Source organism: Labrus bergylta, chromosome 22, assembly GCF_963930695.1.
Source record: "Labrus bergylta chromosome 22, fLabBer1.1, whole genome shotgun sequence".
In the NCBI taxonomy this organism is placed as follows: domain Eukaryota; kingdom Metazoa; phylum Chordata; class Actinopteri; order Labriformes; family Labridae; genus Labrus; species Labrus bergylta.
The window spans coordinates 10,014,419-10,034,125 of record NC_089216.1 but is presented as its reverse complement, the minus strand read 5'-3'; the positions used below and the strand labels follow the sequence as shown (position 1 = coordinate 10,034,125).

The 19,707-nt window shown below is 40.1% G+C and overlaps 1 protein-coding gene across 32 annotated transcripts in view; it reads left to right on the top strand.

Annotated features, from left to right (window-relative positions):
• Positions 1 to 19,707, top strand: part of LOC109994240 (protein tyrosine phosphatase receptor type D) — a 354,409-nt gene that overhangs the window by 212,203 nt on the left and 122,499 nt on the right. For 5 of the 32 annotated variants that reach the window (XM_020647499.3, XM_065950677.1, XM_065950679.1 and 2 more), the window contains exon 1: positions 18,333 to 18,883. The exons of 23 other annotated variants lie outside the window; for them this stretch is intronic. The gene's annotated coding sequence lies outside the window, so the exon portion shown is untranslated. Of the gene's footprint in view, positions 1 to 18,332; positions 18,884 to 19,707 lie in introns of those variants that run through there. 4 more of the 32 variants (XM_065950682.1, XM_065950681.1, XM_065950680.1 and 1 more) reach the window with 2 other exon arrangements.

The window sequence follows — 19,707 nt, the reverse complement described above, 5'->3', positions numbered from 1 at the left end:
CCTTTTCCCCTGTCTCCTGTTTCACTGGATCATAGTAGTGGAACAGTTTGTAGCAGTGGGGGCATAATTAGTGATAGGCCTTGGACATGTCATACTCTGTTAGTCAGCCTCACTTTAATTCCTTTGTCTCCTCTGTGCTCATAGCATTTATTCAGGCTGTGTGTATCTCTAAGTGTGTCTCTTTTCTGTGTGTGTGTGTTCTGGTACTTTATATATCCAGTTAAATGTCATTTGACTCTATAAAAACACAATATTATGGTTATACAGGAAGGATCTTTTGTCAGGATGTACGTTGAAGCATATTTGGTCCGTATTTGTCCATTCTCTAAGATACCTATTTGAGTGGCCCTTTGATTTCCTGTTGTACAAAATAAAACAAACCATCAATTTAGTCTTCATCTCTGCACTAGAAAGGCTTCAATGTTCAGCCGGCTTGTGCTACTCATTCAAGCCACAATTAGAGGAAACCCTGTTAGGCTTTCTAATTTTCTTTTCAAGCTGCTCCCTGCAGTAACAAAATGCATAAAAAAAAAAAAAAAGGTTTTGTATGACGCCAAAGTTAAACTGGTGATTAGTGTCAAAGGACGCTTTTTGGCTTGATGAATGTGTGTCCATGCATGTGTTCGTGTAGTTTGCAGAGGGGCTTCTCAACCCAGGCTGCTGATGTGAGGGCGGATGAAAGCCGCTTTGAGGCTACAGTATGCGGCTAGGAGGAAAAAGCTGTTCCTCCTCCACCGCCTTCCTTTTGCTTTTCTCCAATTTTCCTCTCTCGCTCCTTCATCTTCCTCTCTCGTTCTCCCGCCACTATCTCCCCTCTTCACCGCCTCTCCTCCTCCCCTCTGTTGTTTCCCTATCCAATTTTCCCTACACATCCAGCCCACTCTTTCTCTGGAGCCCTTTTCCCCTGCTGGAGCTGTCTTCATGCCTGCGCTCATCTGTGTCAGCCTCTCTCCGTCCTTCCTGTTTTACTTTTATCCCTTCACTCCTGACCCCTCTCTTTTTTCCCCATGTGAGGCTGGCAGGAGTGAAGGACAAACCCAGCAGCCTGATGATTAGACTGAGAAACATTTTCAGAATTCAGGGATTACAGGAAAGAATAAAAAGAGTCTTTGTCCCGCATATCATTTGCCTCTCAGTCAACATGATTGTCTGAACATTTTCTTCCTACGTAAGTTTGTGCAGTTAGTGAAGCATTATGGCTTTAAGACCACACCTTTCTTCAAGATGTTCATTTATATGTGTAGAGCATGGGGTTCAGGTGAGTGCCCAGAGCCATTTTTAGGGAATATTCCTTCAGCCATAGCACATGGCACCTCTGCAGATAGACCCATGTGCATCTGTTCTTTTGTCACGCCATATTAGCTTTACAAGGGAGAAAAGAATGGAAAATTTGCTGCATATTTTGAAGTGAACCTTGAGATTGAAGTGAAGTCGAATAAAAGCCAGATTTTAAAAGCTCTCCTAGATTGAATTATTGACCCCCTGAGCCACCAGTTTGTACCGACTGTATCCAAGATTTAAAGGCTGGAGTCATTTTTTTAGAAAAAAGGCTGAACAGAAAACTTATCGTTATCATTTTTAATCCAAATACGTAAATTAAGGTTAATTATAGGCCCCATACCATAAACCCATAATATCAAGATATCAGTCTTAATACTTAGTACATTTTGAGGAAACAAATAAAGAATGGTTCAGTACAAATTAGAAGTGATAAGATTGCATCAAGGTTGTTTTTTTTATTACTGTGGACCTTTATTCTTTCCATGACCTGTCTTTTATGGATAGACTTTGACTTAAGCTTATTCAGATACACATCAGAGTCCATGTGTTTCACCAAGCGTTGTTGCTCTTGACTATATTGAGTCAAACTGCTTCAAACCTACAAATAAGGCAGAGTACGATAAAGGTACAGCAACGACGGACAAAATATGCTTTCTCGTAGGTAACTTGGTTATGTAAAAACCCCAACATTCATTTCAACCCTTTTCCACATCTTTGTAAACAAAAGCAAAGGTTTGAGTTCATTTTCAGAAGATTTGGTTATGGTTTAATATTCAAACACAGAACCAGGCACTTTATTTAGAGTGTGTGTGGGGTTAACTAACTTTTTAAAACTTGAAAGATGTGTACGTTTGGAGATATTAGTTGAAGTTGTTTGTGCTGTGTAAGACTGTGTCGTACTTCAGACATTTTGAAATACCCAGGGATGGCAAAAGTTGTTGCCACACACTCTTTACTCAACAGTAGGTATAGATGTTTCTAAGAGCACCAATTCAACTCTTTTACAAGAGTACATTTCGACCAGTTTAGTTTAAAATCGGTGTCAATGTTTGAATGTTGGGGTGCGATGTTGCAATGTGAAATAAGGCTCCACCAAAAATGATAGATATGTGATTAAATGTTTGGGTTGAAGGTAAAAAACGTTTGTCAGAAATGAACAAGTATTCAAGTAAAAAGATACCCTAACACTTCTGATTGAGTACAGTCATGATGTAATTTTTCTACTTTGTTTACTCCCACCTTAGGATAAACCTCAAGTTGCCATAAAAATCAATCAATGCCAATAATCATTCAGAGATCTCTCCTCAAGAGCTGTATCTTATCCTGCTTTCAGCGTAAAGCCTACATCAATCCCATGAGCTTATACTTGCTCATACCTTTGGCATTATGAGCCTGATTGTAATTCTCCATCTACTATTTGAAGAGCCGGGGCCGCTTGTTTGCTATTGATTTTATTTATAAGGCTTCTATATTTTACTCTGTGCAAATCAGAGCAATTGTTTCCAAGTGCATGCATGAATCAATGCTTTCCCTGGAGAACTGCACTGGCAACTGCATGCAGGTCAATACCTCCAATTTATGTTTTAATTAGGATGATCTACTAAGTGTTCGGAGCTCTTGCCCCAGCTCTCGCAACCAGGATCAACAAAAGCGGCGGCATGCTTTGTATTGTACATTAATTTTTACTGTCCTCGCGGCAGTCAGTTTGACGTTATTCAGAAACTGCACTTACTCTCATTTTGATTATTTGTTTCAGGAAAGATGCACATTTTACAGGAATACTTAAAAGTTATGCCTAAACATTGAAGTTCTGGAATGCATTGCGGACATTTTCATATAAAGAACACTGTGTTGACTTTCAGAAGCCACTAAAATACCACCTAACAGTTTATTTCATGATTTGCAATCAATTGTTGCTCAGACAGAGTATAAAAACAACAACTGCTTGCCGCTGACAGCCTTGTTTGGCAATGTGGCTCCAGACTGGATTTTATACCCCCTCCATGTTTGTTCTGTGCTGTTTCTGTTTGGCAGGGCCGTATATCATTTGATCGCTTGCTATTAGAGGTGATTGCTTAACTCAGTACGCCATATAAGTGGCTTCTGGCAGGCCTGAAAGCCATACATTTTATTGACTCCTGTAATTAGGAAAGATCAATAAAAGGCAGTTTCTTTCACTGCTTCCAAAAGACTGTATTGGTTGGTGCACTATTTCAGGCCCTGATTCCATTGCTATCAGTCAATAGTGTGACATAAAAGCACCATACAAAGCTGGAAAGTGTGTTTTACGGTTCATTTTACAAACATACGCATAGCTGTAACAGCAACTTTAACAATGTCAGCAATGTCAACAATGTGGAACGCTCCTCTATTTTCTGAAAAGAAGCAACCACCAGGCTTCTGTTTCAGAGATGTTCTTCTGATGATTTGTTGCTGTTGTTTCATCTTACACCATTTGCAGATGCTCCACCCGTAATACCTAATATAATACAGTAGAAAAACGGCCCCATGGTGTGTTGCTGTCAAGCCTCTTAAGTTGATAGCTGTGTCTTTGCACACTGCGGGAAGAATCCCTTTCTGTCAAACAACAGCTGGTGAAGACAAGATGATGCGGAGGGCCACGGACGAGTGAGCCATCAAACCTCCATCCCTGACAGGATTTTGGCAAGCCACGTTTCATAAGAGTCTGTCTCACTCTGCCCTGCTTTTATGATGCATGAATCAATGCTAATTGTGCTGTGTTCGAGCCAGAATGGTAGAAGTATCCCCCATGCAGCAACAAGCAAAAAGAGGGGCGTTTGGAGGGAGGGATGGATCAAGGAATACCCAAAACATTTGCATGAATGGAATGAATCACTGTTCCCCTGGGATTATGATTCATTAGCTTGAAAATGTTCAGTGCAGACAGCATTTGTAGCACTGTGCCAATACGACTAATATAATTGCTATGAAAAGCAAGGTTAGCCTATGACACATGCCTGTTGTTGACATGGGTATAAAGAAGAGTTGAAAAGCGATGAATCTACAATCTGCTCTCCGGTTGAGTTGGGTTTAAAGGCCAAATGAGGAATTCCTTTTTCGGAAACTACTGTTTGTTATCATCTTTGTATTTCACCCAAGCTCTGTAAATGTTGCAAATGCTTCCTAGATTTGATCAAACATGCTTCTTCAAAGCTTTCAACCAAACTGTGAGACCAAATCAAAGGCCAACAATCTTATCCTCAGCTCCATCAGGGCCTAATTCCAAACCAAACCAAGCTCCCATTCTCCTCACCCTTATCCCTTTTGAAAAGCTCAGTGATTAGAAGTAGACTTAAAGTCGACTAAAGCAACCCCCTCCCCACCTCTAAAAACCCCTTTCCCCGATGGAACCTGCTTGAATCCCCAAAGCCTCGGCCAGTTTATCAACATCGGGGGATCAGAAAGTCTCCCCGCCTCTCCACGTCAAACAGCGAACCCAATGTGCTCCAAGGCCTTTCGGTGTAATCTCTTTGGCTGTCGACAGATCTAGTGAGGGGTCAGCTGTGATAACAGGATCACACTCAGGTGGAAACAGAGAGGGGGGGGAAAGGGGCTGAAAAAGAAAGGGACAGAAGCTCAAAAAGATAGGAATGTGGGTGAGTGTGAGGTGAGTTTGGAGCTGGCAGTTCAGATAGGGAAGAATTTTCTGGAGCAGATGCAAAGTCTCAGCATGGAGCTTACATGCCCACACAAGAACTCGTCTGCATGCCAAAACAAACTCACCTACTGTTTTTGTAGATGGTAGCTAGGGCTGAAGTGACAAGTCAATAAAAGAACATTAAAATAAAGATTATTGACTAAGTCAGCCATGACCAAACTAAAGAATAAAAAATGGGGCCAAACAAAATCTCTAATCACAAAACTCTGATGAACCCTTGATACTAAGATGAACTATTTCCTGACCTATCTATATTTCGTAAACAATATGTGAAACTATACAGGTGTCTAAAGCAATGCATAGAATAAATAATTCATCCACAACCATGTTAAGTTGTTTGACAAATTTGGAAATAGTAAATTGTGACATGAGAAATAAAAGAAATGTGATGTATTTTTGTAGATGACTTCGAAAGCCCACCTGCAGTACCTTTGAGCCTACGAGGGGGGCGCAGATCGATCATCATTAGTGTAAACTGCCAGCAAACTGTATGCTTAACATGTACTAGTTCCAGTGTAACAAAAAAAAAAGCCAAATTCATTACAGGTGTCAGGGAATTTTAAGCTCCTGTTAGGAACTTTTAGTTTTAGACAATATTGGCATCCTTATGGGCTTAGAAGTACCTATACCAATACATCTCCTGTGCTTAATTTTGAATATTTTTTTTTTTTTCATAACCAGTTAAAAACTGAGCTCACATTTCTAAGCTCTATTTCATTATTTTTAACCAATTAAACTAAAATAAATGATCAAGTAATTGTACAAAAATAATCATTGGATAATCAGCAACGAGGAGGAGTTGGAAAGCAGCCCTACCTCTCAAATGTACCATAAAAAAAGTTCTGCTTAAAGAAATATAATTATTTTTCCAACTATAACAGTGGAAATAATGGAAAAATTCAATACTGGGTTACAAACTGAGCCCTATTTGACACGGCTGGATGCCTGACAGAGCAGCGAGGCGCCCTGACAGTGCTACTTTGGCCTGTCTCGCCCAGTCTGCCTCTTGCTGCATCCACTAGCACTCTGACCTGGCATCTTATTAAAACTGCCATCAGCCATAAGGGAAGAGGGAAAAAAGGGGCAGCAGTGGACATAAATAGTGGAAATAAATGGAGAAAGTGAAAGGTCATAGAAAAGTGACAAGCTACAGTATCAATTTTCCGCTTGGGCATCCAGTTGACACACATAAGCCATTACTTACACCCTTTCAAACATGCTAGAATATAAGTTTTACAAACATATTTTGTATGCAAACAGACACTGCAACATTCATAGACTCTCTCTCTCTCTTATTCTGACTCTCTCTCTCTTATTCTGACTCTCTCTCTCTCTCTCTCTCTCTCTCTGACACACACACGCTGAGAGGCAGCATGGTAGGCAGTGACACAAAGCTAATGCCTTGTCACACAGGCTGTCAGCAGATTAGCCAGTGGATTACACCCCAGCCATTAGATGTGCACAGAGCGAAAGGCCACAAACATGGCAGAGAGAGAGGAGAATAGAAGAGAGGAGAGAGGGAGGCTGGCAGTGATTGGACATATATTCTGCATAGAGGAAAAGGAAAAGTTAGAAGAGGAAAAAAATGGCTGGTTAAGTAGTGCAAAAGAAGAAGTCAAAGTGACATGGAGGAGATGTTGGAGGGGGGGGGGGGGGGGGGGGTCGGGTCAAGAAAATTTGCAGCCAGAGCAGAGGTAACAAGATAATCAGCCAGACAAGACAGAAAAGGTAATAACAATGGTTAAGTGAGGGACAGGGTGAAAAACAGAAAATGTAAAGGTAAGGAAAAGAGTAGGGGAGAGGAGGAGAAGTGTAGGTGAAAAAGACAAACCAAATGGATAGGAGGAGGTGATGAGACACAATGGGGTGAAGAAGGGAAAAAGGCTGCTAGAAAACAGAAATAGAAGAATAGAGAGCACAATAGAAGAGGATGGAGAATACTCTGCAGTACATGACATACACAAAACACACAGACAAGCACAATGGATTGTTGGAGTGGAGGATGTAGAGCTTTGAAGAGAAAAAAGGATGGATTCAGTGAGAAACAAATGGTGGGGGGGTTACACGTTGGTACTTGGAGTGTCTTGGAACATTATGTCATCGTTTAATTTTACCTTCTGCAAATTTTATTTGTACACATGATAGCGATAACTTGTCTTTGTCACATATTTCTGTGAAAAATATATTTTGGCAGTGAAGTGTCTTTACAGTACTTTTCATGACGTAGTTGCGGGACTCTCATAAACAATGAATCTCTGCTCTGATGACTCGACCAACTTTACTTTTTTTTGTATTTGGCTAGATATTACCACTTTTTTTTTTTACAAGCGAAAGAAGAATGTGTTTTAAGTTGATGGTAGTGGAGTTTGCAGGCCTCAAAACTGAAGCTAGTTTGGTAGCTGTTTGATAGCCTCACTATCAGCCTTTGATCGTTCAGTTTTCATCTGCAAATTGATTTTGGCAATAATCAAAAAATTATAAAGGTTACATTTGAATAAAATAGTAGCTCATCACCATAATTTGATACGTTCTACAGCCTAACATACTCAGAATGTCATCAATCTGCAAACCTGATTAACTTATTACTTGTTAGAGTTCATTTGATCAAATTTGACAGGGTGCTACAAAGGATCAGTGGATTTACCACAACTGCCTTTATATATAATTCAGATCTGACAATGAAACACAATAACCTGTCAAATGCAGAATCAGTGCTTTCCTTTTAACATTACAGTCTACAGATGGCCGCTATTATTGGCAGCGGTGACAAAACTTTCCTAGCACTTCTGAGTTTTAACTTTTAGCACCATACTCTTGTATAACCATCTGTTGAAAAGGACAAAAAAGCAACTCCCTGCATTGTGAGACAATTATTTCATTTTGGCCATTTTATCCTTGCCTTTTTTTTTTTTTTTTGTCTGGTTGGACTGGACTGGAGAGGTGTCAGGCCTTCTCAGTTGGTGTTTCATTTATGATAATATCCTTCAGTGCCACTACCTTCACCACCTACAGCCCCCGCTACAAAACCACTTTGCGGATGTAATGACATGTAATTGTCTGCTGGATTTGCCTGTAAGGAGCTGATTCAAGCTGGTATTTGTACAAGAATGGAAGATGTCAAGCTAACAGGGACTAATGGGAATTTTTTATATTCTTTCAGAGCAGCAATTGTGTTGAGAAAAGCCATGAGAAGCATCTCATGTGTTCACACAGAACGCATATGTTTAGTGTGTAAATTGCATATGTTGTATACCTTTGAGAAGAGCAGTAGTCACTGATTATTCTTGAGGTAGGAAGAGCCTTCGTGAGTGTCTGTGTTTCAATGGACTGTATGCCAACATGTGCATTATTTGTGTGCATGTATGCATATGTGAGTGTTTGACAGCCAGGCTGATGTCATTCAGGAAGCTTTAGCTGGTTGAGTGATTTGAATGTGCGCTGCAGAATGAGCCGAGTCTCAGAAGTGCCGGAGGGAGGCTGTGTGCGACTAAATGTGTGAAACCCCACAGGAGATTCTACACTGTTTATTATGATAAGCCCCTGCGCGCACACATCCGCCATAAACATGCACAAGTAAACACATAAACTTGTGTGCACACATGTAAAGAAAGAATGAAAGAAGAGGGGTTAAAGATGGAGATGTTGCAACAGGAAAGAGGGAAAAAAGACATTTGCATGGTGATAGGCTCGTAGTTCACAACCTGTAAAAGCTAATTCCACACTAGCCTATCCATAGCCATCTCATGTGGGAGCCATTCCACCTTTTAAACCCCCTCTCACTTAAAGCGAGGCCCAGATGTAAGTCAAGGGGCTGCTTTGGATTAGCCAGAGAGGAAAACTCATTTCCTTTGCCTTTTTATGAGCATTTAATTTGAAACAATTAAGATATTACGGTGCCGCGGATTCACTACACGGAGTGACAGCTGGGAGCAATCCCATAAACCCCTGAGCCAGTGAATGAGGCACCTTGCTACACTCTTTCTCTCGTTCTCCTCCTCCTCCTCCTTCTACCTCTCTCTCTCTCTCCATTCAAGCATTTAGCTTACGGCTCTGTTTAGGTGAATGTGCTACCTTAGCCTCAGCTGAGTTCTCACTGCAATCGCCAATTACTTTAGAAGCTCATAAATGCACCAGTTGGCTGATGATAGAATGACCTAATTTCCCAAGACTAAAAGGGAGGAAGCGAGCGCAGAGAATGTTTACCTTCTGGATGGCTTTTATTGTGTTATTGGATTTATAGCACAAGTTGCATGACTCATCTTTGGAGGGGTAGATAAGGGAGATGCAAACTAGGGGGCAGCAAATGGTAAGCTTGGATGTGCAATTGCTCTGTGCAGTTCATTTCACAGAAACTTCTCTGTATTTTTGGATCAGAGTACCAGTTTGACGTCATGCAGGTGTGTTTGTGGACCACAATAGAACACATGTTGATGACCGGTTTGTCCTTTACTCGAAAAGCTTTGTCACTCTCTGACTCCAAATTCAAGCGAGCTTTGTCAGCACTCAGCCATCAATTCACCACCGCCCTCCTCCTCCTACCTTCCACACTGGCATAGGAGGGCATTGGAGGTGTGAAATTGATGAAGGTGCGCTTGTGAAAATGTCAGTGGGACATCGCCGGTCAGAAAACAGAAAGAGAGAGAGGGTGAGTGAGTATATTTTGGGGTGGAGGGGGTGTCAAATGCCCCTTTTCATGAACACTGAACTGTAAAATGGAGTACCTGGCCAAACAATAGCTGTGATGCTTTGGTCAGCTATGGTCAGAGGCTTCTCGTAAATGCCTGATGCCAGCTTGCATGAGCTGAAAGAGGGAGAAAAAAAAGAGAGGGAGAGAGTAACAGAAAGAGCCATAGACAGAGATGAGGTGTGTGTCACTATCAGTTTGGGGAAGAAGAATCAGGGAGGTAGAGTGCAGATGGAGTGGAAGTGGAGAGTAGGGGTAGACAATGGGAAAATAAAGGAGAAAAGCAGGATAAGATGATGGCAGGAGAACGTAAAAGGCTTTTAAAGGAGGGGAGATTTAAATAAATGAAAGGACAATGATGGGGAGTGCAGAAAGACGGGGACAAGATAAACAGAGAAAAGGCAGGAGTGCATGTGGTTTTTTTTTTTTGTTCAGATGCACCTATTTGAGTTCAGGCATCAGCACTCACGCCCTTGTATATTCCCTACCACCAACTGTGTGCATTTCTGTGTAGGAGTATCGATGTGTATAACAATGAACATGCAACAGTTATTCATTACCAAGGCCCACTAACATTACATAAGTGACAGATTTAAGTAAGCAAGATTACATTCTCAAAATTCCCAAAATTGGCTGCAAAGAAACTTTCAGAAATTTCAGTGTATTTGTACATTAAAATGTACACAGACAGAATCAAAAGGAGAGGAAGTAAGCAGGATGGATGGATGGACGGGCAGATGGATAATAAGGGAGAGCATCCAATTGCAAATACTTGCTCAATGCATAGCTTAGACTATTTGTCTGTTTAAATAACTGTTTAATTTACCGATGATTAACAGTTTTATCCATCAAATAAATTTGTATGTGTTAGTGTATAACGTGTACCAATGAAGCACACAGAGCACATGTTCATACTTCTTTAAGGTTTTGCATTTGAATGGAAACAGCACAAAATATAACTCCAAAGCAGAGTGACTAATGCATCTATCAGTATCCATGGTGACAAATGTTTCCCTTAAGGAGGAGAGTGGAGAGAAATCTTTACAGTTTCTCTGCACATGTGTACCCTCGTAAATAGTGAAGCCCTCAAAAATGATTTCATGCTGATTGATATTCAAGTGGTTGTGGAGATGGGACCAGTTTTGCTGTTAAATTGACTACATCTCCTATGCAATCTTCAGACATGATCCCAGTCTGATGCCGACTAGTTTTGTTCTTATTACAGGAAAGCTCATTTGTTGAACTATACACATCCAGGTACAAATGTGCGCTGTTTCACAGGACTTATGTCCAGAGCTGAGTTCCACAGAGGGACCCAGTGAGGCAGGAGTTGACTCAATCTGTCTAAACATGTTTTTTTTTTCCTCACCATCTCTACCTCTCTCTTTGTCTCTGAGCACAGGCTGCTGCACACCACGGCTGCTCACACCATCCCAGCTGATCTCTTAATGGACCTAATTGCTTTTCAGCTCATTGCACCCCATGCCAACACTAACCTAAATCAAACCGAGGTCCTGTCCACAGGCCTCATCGCCAATCTGAATCGGCTTGACATCATAATAAGGTGATATTGACTACTCATGACTCAGCAGTTTCAGAAGAGATGAGTAAGCGCGCGCCTCTCGTCAAAGCTCACCCCGTGACAGGCAGAGCTGGTGGGGTCAGGGAAGGGGTTTAAGTTGCCTTCCTTAGGAGTGCAGCCCGTTGTATTCATATTGACAATATGCTTGTTACACTCACCATGGCAGAATATATGTTATGAGATGATGTAGACTGAACTATGGATTGGAAACACAAAGAAAAAATGCTGCATGCATTTAAAGATTACGTGCATTCTGCAGTGTTTTCAAGACAGCATGGCGTAGTCAGCCGCACCAAATATAGTTAATGTCTAACTGTTGGCAGCAGCCCCATGGATAAAGTCTAATGTATAACTAGAGGAGTCACTCCAGGTTAAGCTGATGCAGTCCCACACGACAATGTTGGGATTGATTTACAACTTTAAAAAAATCAATTTCTAAAATCAGCATTTTATGTTGGCTGGTAAGATGCAACAATATGTTCTGCCTAAATAGAAACAGATTTAGTTAACATCAAAATATTGAACTTGATTCATACTCTTACAGCAAGCTGGCACTTTGCAACGAAATTACATAATGTAGGTTGTCGTCATTGGGCCCTTTGTCACTACCGAGAACCAGACATAAAATGTTTATCTATGAACGATTGTGCAACTCACTAAATAGAGAATTCAGAGGGATGTCGCACTATTTGCTTCGTCAATCATTAGTAAGGATGCAGTAGCGTTTAAAGGTAAGATTAGTATAAAATATGAAATATTGGTTGAACATACAAATTATTCCCCATCATTGAATGGTTGCATAAAAAAAAAAAAAAAAAACAGTTTTATGTTGTAGTTTGAGAAATTATCTTGGAATCACAACATTTTAACACTGGACACTGATCTGTTTGAGTTCTTTTTTTTTGAATGGCAGTGATACATTTCATAGCAGAAACAGGCATTAAAATAAGCATTTAGATGTAGTCAGACTGGGTGTTTTGTCATTCAGAATTATCAGTATTTAATTGAGAGGGTTTCATAACCACTTACAAGTCCTCTCAGTGTGTTTATGAGAAACATTTGAATCAAATCTGATTGAACACAAACACGCTCCTGATGACGCAGATTAGCGTCATCAAGTTTTCAGAGTTAAACTGTGAATAAATGATAGCTAAAGCTTTTCCTCCGAACATCTTGACTTTGATTGCTCATTCAGGCATTAATATTTGATGTTACAGTGAATACAGCTTCCAAACTCTTCATGGAGTCATATCTATTTTTATCTCAATGTGATATAAAACACCAGGTTTGCACTTGTCGTCATTATACAACCATGTTGCGTCCAGGTAACTCTCTGAGGGCATCATTTGGAAACACAAACAGGGTTAATTCAATAATCTGGCTTCGGGATGCGTTGAAGAGTGTTCTGCCTTTGGGGGGGAACATGTCATACGGCTGTCATTGTGTCCAAGTTATGTAGGTCACAAAGTGAATTATAGATGTTATCACTGATTGTGTAAAGCTCTGCATACAGCTGTCTGACATTGGACCAACAATTTAACCACTTCTAGCCCATCATGTATGTAATAACGGTAATCGTTCCTGCTCTCAGAGTTGTAATAATACAATAATTTCCCCGTACATCACAACATCTTGTGCTTACTCTCTGATGAACTTTGTAACTCTTAAATCCTCGGATTACAACTTTGTGTTAATTGCTCATGGAAGCATGACTGTTCGCTCAGCCATCAATCATGTGTGACAGATTCTAAGGAGGAGAGAGGTATTAGAAGTCTCAGCCAAGGACTACAGTTTGGTGTTGGTTTCCATTTTTTGTGCCTCCAAGATGTGTGTAATATCACCTTGGCATTTGCCGCTCTTAACCCCCACCCACCACCACCGTTCCCTCCCTCTCTTGACTGCTTGGGCAGCGGCCATAAACAAGTCAATCTCAACACGTTGGATTAGATTTATCCGCTTAAAATAGATTGTTATCCCAAAGAGCGTGAGTCTCGCTTGATGGGGAAATTAATTTTACGATGACTGGTTTACTTGATCAGGGTTGCAGGGGGAAGGTGGGGACTATAAATGTATCAACTCTGAGGCGGGAGAGCAGGGAACAACAATCCTTGTTTTTGATTCAGATAAGTTGTGTCTCATCCCTGCGGTATTTGTCTTTGGGTTGCAGAAACTAGAGTAATGACTCGACTGACAGTCATTTGTATTGTGACTGGAGCTTGTCAAGGTTGAGAAGGCCTGCAGCTTAACTTATAGTAAGATTGACAGTGAGAGATATTGTATTTTCATGTTTGTTTGTCCAACATGAAGTGTCAAACTGACAGATTTGTATGCAGAAGCATAAATAGTCCCTCTGAATAAAAGCACATTGAAACATACCTAGAATTTAAAAGCTGTCCTTAGAGAAGAAAATCCTGTGAAATAGCTGTCAGCAGTCCAAAATCTAAAGTGTTAAACTGATGCACAGTTATTGGATTGTGTTACAATGGAACTGACCTCAGCCCATTGTGCTACTAAACCCAGTCTGAGCCTACTCAGAAGCGAAAATTCATCTGACAAGCATCACTTAAATGCTCTCTCGCCACAAAAGCAAACCCCTTTTTGCAATTTAAAGAACAAGTTGATTGATTTTCTACCCCGTCTCTGAACCAGACAGTTTAAAGCTGACACAAATTAGTTTTTATCCTTATCTGAGATCAACACTGCATGCTGGGAAATAAAACCCTACCAATTCCTCACATGTTTTTTCTTCATACAGTAACTTGATTAGTCCACAAGGCCAACAATAAAGAAAGTGTTACAAAGTACAAGGGATCAACCAACTCAAGATTATGACACAAATGGGGCTGTAAATGAGTCAGTGATAAGAAAAGCAGTTTAAAATATTGTTTTAAAGAGTCTAGAACCATGCCAATGGTTCAGTGAACATATACCTAGACACAGGAGTGCTTTTTGTTGAATGCTAATACACGGCTAGAAGCTCAAAATGACAGTGCTATCATGCCAGCACTTACAGGCTATAATATTTTACAGTGTTAAACAATCATAGCTCTGCATGTCATTATAGGCTAATAGGCATGTAACCATATGTGCAGCTTGGGGTTGATGCAAATGTGATCAGTTTTGCAGATACCTGGTTGTTCTCAAACTGAAGAATTACGTCAAATTAAAGAGAAATTATCTTGTACATATATATTTTAAAGATATGATGACATCACAATAACATCCAGAGTATCACCAAAGTTCTCACATCTTGTCATGAGGTTGGCATAAATGTCTGTACAACATTTAATGACAATTTATTTAATATTTGTGAAGACAAACCCTAACCCTAAAAAATAGAATTTATATTTAGTGGTCACATAGAGTATTACGCAAAATATACTTTATCATGTTTTTCTAACACTTTCATGAGTCCCTAGTCTGTCTACAAACCACCCCAATTATGAGAAAAGTACGTCCTCTCATTCTCTCAGACACACCATTCAGAAAATGTGTTCTCAAAAAAAGGCCTTTTGGAGATTTTCCCTTTGTGACATCACAGAGATCAGTAACCCCTCCCCCAGATGGTTGACACTCCCACAGCTAGGTGTTTGTTCTGCCCTTTGATTCTGCCTTCTCAACGTAAACAATTGGGCATGGTGTAAGATAGCCCAAGTCAACCAGGCCCTTCCAGAGGGGCGTGGTCAAAAACGGCTCATTTGCATTTAAAGCTACAGACACAGAAACAGCCTGTTCTGAGCAGGGCTGAAATGCAGGGTTTATAGGCATGATAGAATACAGGATCATAGAGGGTCTATAACAAGAAACTTCACAGACATGTTTAGGGAGCTCTGAGACTTAGTTAAACTCCATGAAAAGGAGGAGAATATGTGACTGTTAATTTAAGCTTGAAAACGGAGCTCGAAAGTCAGAGAGGTTCCTCCTCAGGAAACCTTTGATGTGTGTGCAAAACTTTCATACAATCCAACTCCTCCAAAACCTGTTAAGATATTTGACAGGATTAGTGAAAACTTTGACCATGGAGGTCTGATGTTATTTTCCATTTCAACCCATCCAAAATATTTAATACTTTATTTTGAAATATCTATAGAGAGAGTGCAATTAAGTTTTAAATTGCTAATTTGAACAAATATGGCCATCCAATTGTTCATTGTGAGCCTCCAGGGCAAAACCATATAACTGATTACAGATCAGTATCAACAGTCCCTAAAGATTTGATGTGTAGGCAGCTACACAGAGAAACACATACATCAAAAGATTTGCTTACATTATTCATCCAAAGCAAACGCATATAACCTTTAGCATCCTTAGCTGCATTTGCATTGCATTTACATAGTAAATGTCAATCAGAGCTACACTTTGCATGACCCCACACACGTATGACTGTAAACATGCCAGAGGCAGTAAATCATCTGTTGAATCACAAAATGGTAATATGTTGTAATTGTCCTACAACAAAGGAAACATTTAAGGAGTGAAACAGACCTCCCAATGTCAGGAACATTAATAGAGAAACTGAAAGGTTTTCTCCATCTTGGATCTTTGTTATCAAAAGGACAGTTGGTTTATAGACCAAAGTGTGCTATTAGGAACAAGTTCTGCCATATTTGGGCAGCATGGCAGACCCTTGATAAATCTTATCTTTGCCTTCATTTATCAACAAGTGCTGCTATATTACTAAAGCTGGTGCCAAGTTTATGAAAGGTTTGATGCAGAAGCAGAACTATAAATCTTACAAGTGCCATTCAATTACATTTCAAACAACATTAACAACAACCTCAAATTGCTTTCTTTAAAAAAAAAAAACAACAACTCAGAATGCTTATTAAACAACATTTTCAGTGTTTGGACTACTCCGGAAATTTCATATAATTTTCACAAGAGTTTTCTACCCTTTGGCTTATTAATGATAAACAAAAAAAAAAAAAGCATTTTCTAAATCATCACAGAAAATCAGACATCTGTGATTTACAGCACATTCTGCCTCTAGACAGAACTAGCCTCAACTCCCACAATGCTTCAGTTAGCCAGCAGTCAAGGGCAACAGTTCACAGAACAGTAATTTCATCAAGTTTTTCTATTGTTCATTGTCACACAAAACTCTCACACTCTCTTTTTGGCTTATGAATCTACATGCGGAGGCTGTATCAAATTCTGCCCTTAGAAAATGTATCTGGGTGTAATTTTCGGGTATAAATCAGCATCAGTGTTACTCAATCACACACACATGACATGTCTGAGTGCAGGTAAGAAAACAGATCTGCTGACTGCACTAGTCTGTCCTTTCTGTCTCTCAGACGTACTATTGTTGGATGCTAGATGTTTATGACTGCAGGGCTCTGTAGTTTATCAGAAAGAAGGTTTGGGTTGCTGCCACAAAAGCAACTTTTCTCAAAACACAATTGGTCATAGTCATCTGTCTCCGGGGGCCATTGCTGTTATTTTTCTGTAGCTCTACATCAGAGGACTGTGCACTTTACGGTGTTATCACAAGCCATATTATCCCTTTGAGCATTGTTTTGTGGCAGCGTACCTATGCAGCGCCATAGCTGGAACTGTCTCGAATGATTACCTGACATGTTTGATCATTACAGAAGGTTATACAGATTATTACTCAACTAGTTGCTCCAACATGCTGACCTTGGCATAATGCAACACGAGAATGTAGCTTTCCGACTACAGACGCAGTGCCTTTGATAGAATAAACAATATGGCAGATGATTTGCCTCTCAAATAGACAAGCATGTGCACACATCCTGAGCAGAGTTTAACAACGTAATCAATAGAATATCCCTACAGAGGCTCAAAGTGTGTCTGCGGCTATGAGTGGTGAATTTGCAGTAATTTTTATGGAGTTTGCGCTGACATTTTACTAACCACATGCCTTTCATTACAGTGACTGAAGCATTTATTTAAGCACTGTACTGAAGTCAAATCCTTTATACTTTAGGTATTTCTGCTTTATCACACTTCAAGCATGCTACGTTGGAATATCACAGTTTTCATTGTAACACAGGTTTTTGACATTTAGAGTCACAAGACAGTTTTTTAGATTAAGTTGCTAAAACTTAAAGATGTCCTATTTAAAATCTGCAGCACTGAATAGATGAACCCTCCAAACATCACGCTATATAAAACAAAAAGGGGGATATGATGCTTGTATGTCAATTCATCACTTGAATGAATGTAATTGCACAATGTCTACCCTCATAATACACTTTAAACTGCAAAAAAAACTTTTAATGAAGTGAAATGCTTTTTAGATTAAGTTGCTAAAACTTAAAGATGTCCTATTTAAAATCTGCAGCACTGAATAGATGAACCCTCCAAACATCACGCTATATAAAACAAAAAGGGGGATATGATGCTTGCATGTCAATTCATCACTTGAATGAATGTAATTACACAATGTGTACCCTCATAATACACTTTAAACTGCAAAAAAAAACTTTTAATGAAGTGAAATGCTTTTCACTTTTTTTACTTTTTGTTCCATTCATAAATATTTAGTCCTATTGCAATAAATGTATTTTACCTTGATACTATTTATGTAGATTATACTTTACCCACAGAAGATAGTAACACAGCAAAAAAAAAAAAAGCAACAACAAACATGACAATGTAGTTTTATCTTGTTATTGTTTTTTTTTTTATGCCACTCCTTGCACCCTTTCATTATTTCCCTCAACTGTTCATGTTGTCAAAATGGAGTCATTTTGAAAGCGGATGTTTGGCGTGCATTTATTATCCTTTTTCTTTATGACACTGCTGGAGCAGTACAATAACTAACGGCTCGGCAGCACTCATGCACTCAAATTCTCAGGGTAACTGAAAAATAATTACCAAGTCAGACCAAAACACTCACACGCACACACCCACACCTCTCTTCAACACAAATATTCCCCCCAAAATAGCCACATCCAAGTGCACATTCCTGCAGTGGACTTGGGGGGGGGGGGGGGTAAAGTTGATCCAGGAGAGTTTGGAAAGTGGGACCTCGCGAAGTGACGTCACCCCTCCTACACACACCTCTCTCTCTCTCCCACCCTCTCTCTCTCTCTCTCTCTCTCTCTCTCTTTCAGTCTCCAGTTTTTCTCAGCTTGAGGTTTCAGTCCGTGCTCGGGTCTCGACAAAGAGGGAGTAAGAGGCAGACAGACAGACAGACAGACAGACAGGGACTGACAGAGTGAGAAAAGGAGAGAGAGAGAGAGAGAGAGAGAGGAGCGAGAGAGCGCGAGGGGCTGTGTGTCCCAGCCACACCGCACTCTTCAAACACAACCACAGTCTCGCACGCGTTCAATTCAATGAAGACCTAACGAGCACAACACCAAGACTACCTAAAAACCAGTGAATATATTAAACGCGCTGCACGTTGCGTGTTTTGTCGTCTCTTCAACCTATCCACGATGCGTTTGTGACGGACAACTCGAGAGGGAAGAAAACGAAGAGGTGGAGGGGGGGGGGTTGGAAAACTGAAGAAGAACCTGGATTTCTTTCCTCCGCGTTATTTTATGTGGACTCGACTGTCATAACTGGATGTAAAAAAAAAAAAAAAAAAAAGAAAAGACAAGAAAAAACTCAAGAGCGAGAGAGAGAGAGAGAGAGGGAGCATTGAAGGAGAGACCGAGTTTCAAACTGTCGGCAAAATGGTGATAAGGTAAGAAGAATGTTTGACGAGGTTGTGACTGACAGTGGGAACCGAAGTCGCTGCCGCAGTGATTTCAGGTGTGCGCAGAACCTCGTGAAGTTGCTTCATATTAGCTTTGAACAGTTCCACCAATTAAGACTGGGGTGATCCCGTAGTTTAGAAATGCTACATGGAAGCGTTTTCTCCGTATAGTTTATTATTATGAAGGCGCGAAGTCATTGACACACACAGCGGCGCTTTTAGAGACACATCAACATCATGTCACAACAAGAAAAAAACCTTCTTTAAAGGCTTTAATGTCTATTTTGAATAATGAAAATGGTTGAACGATCAGGTGGAATATTGTTGGTCATCTCCAGCGTTAAAATCCCGGAAAATGAGCAGCAGGTATCGTAATAGACATGCATTTACGCTGATATTGCGTTATTAAGAAAAGCCACAGTGTCTTTGTCTCTTATCTCTTTTTTGACAAAAGAATCACGAAATCCTCAGTTCAAACAGGTTATTTTTTCCAGCTCCTTGCAAAGTGTAGCAGTGTCTTGTGAATACAGTTCATTTCGAGGACCTTGTTTAGAGAGTTGTGGAAGAACCGATGGTGAAGAATGTTTCAAAGTAAATTCCTTTATAACTCTCCAGAGATCCCCCCCTCGCCTTGTCTGTCTTATTTATAGCACGCATTTTATTGTGGCAGTACTTTTTTTTTTTAATTTTTTTTTTTTTTTAAGGAGCTCACATGTTAAAAAAAAGAAACAGCGCAAATATTAGAGAGGACAGGCAGCGAGTCGGACAGTCACGCAAGCGTTCTGTCAATCAGGTGAAAGTGAACCTTTTCA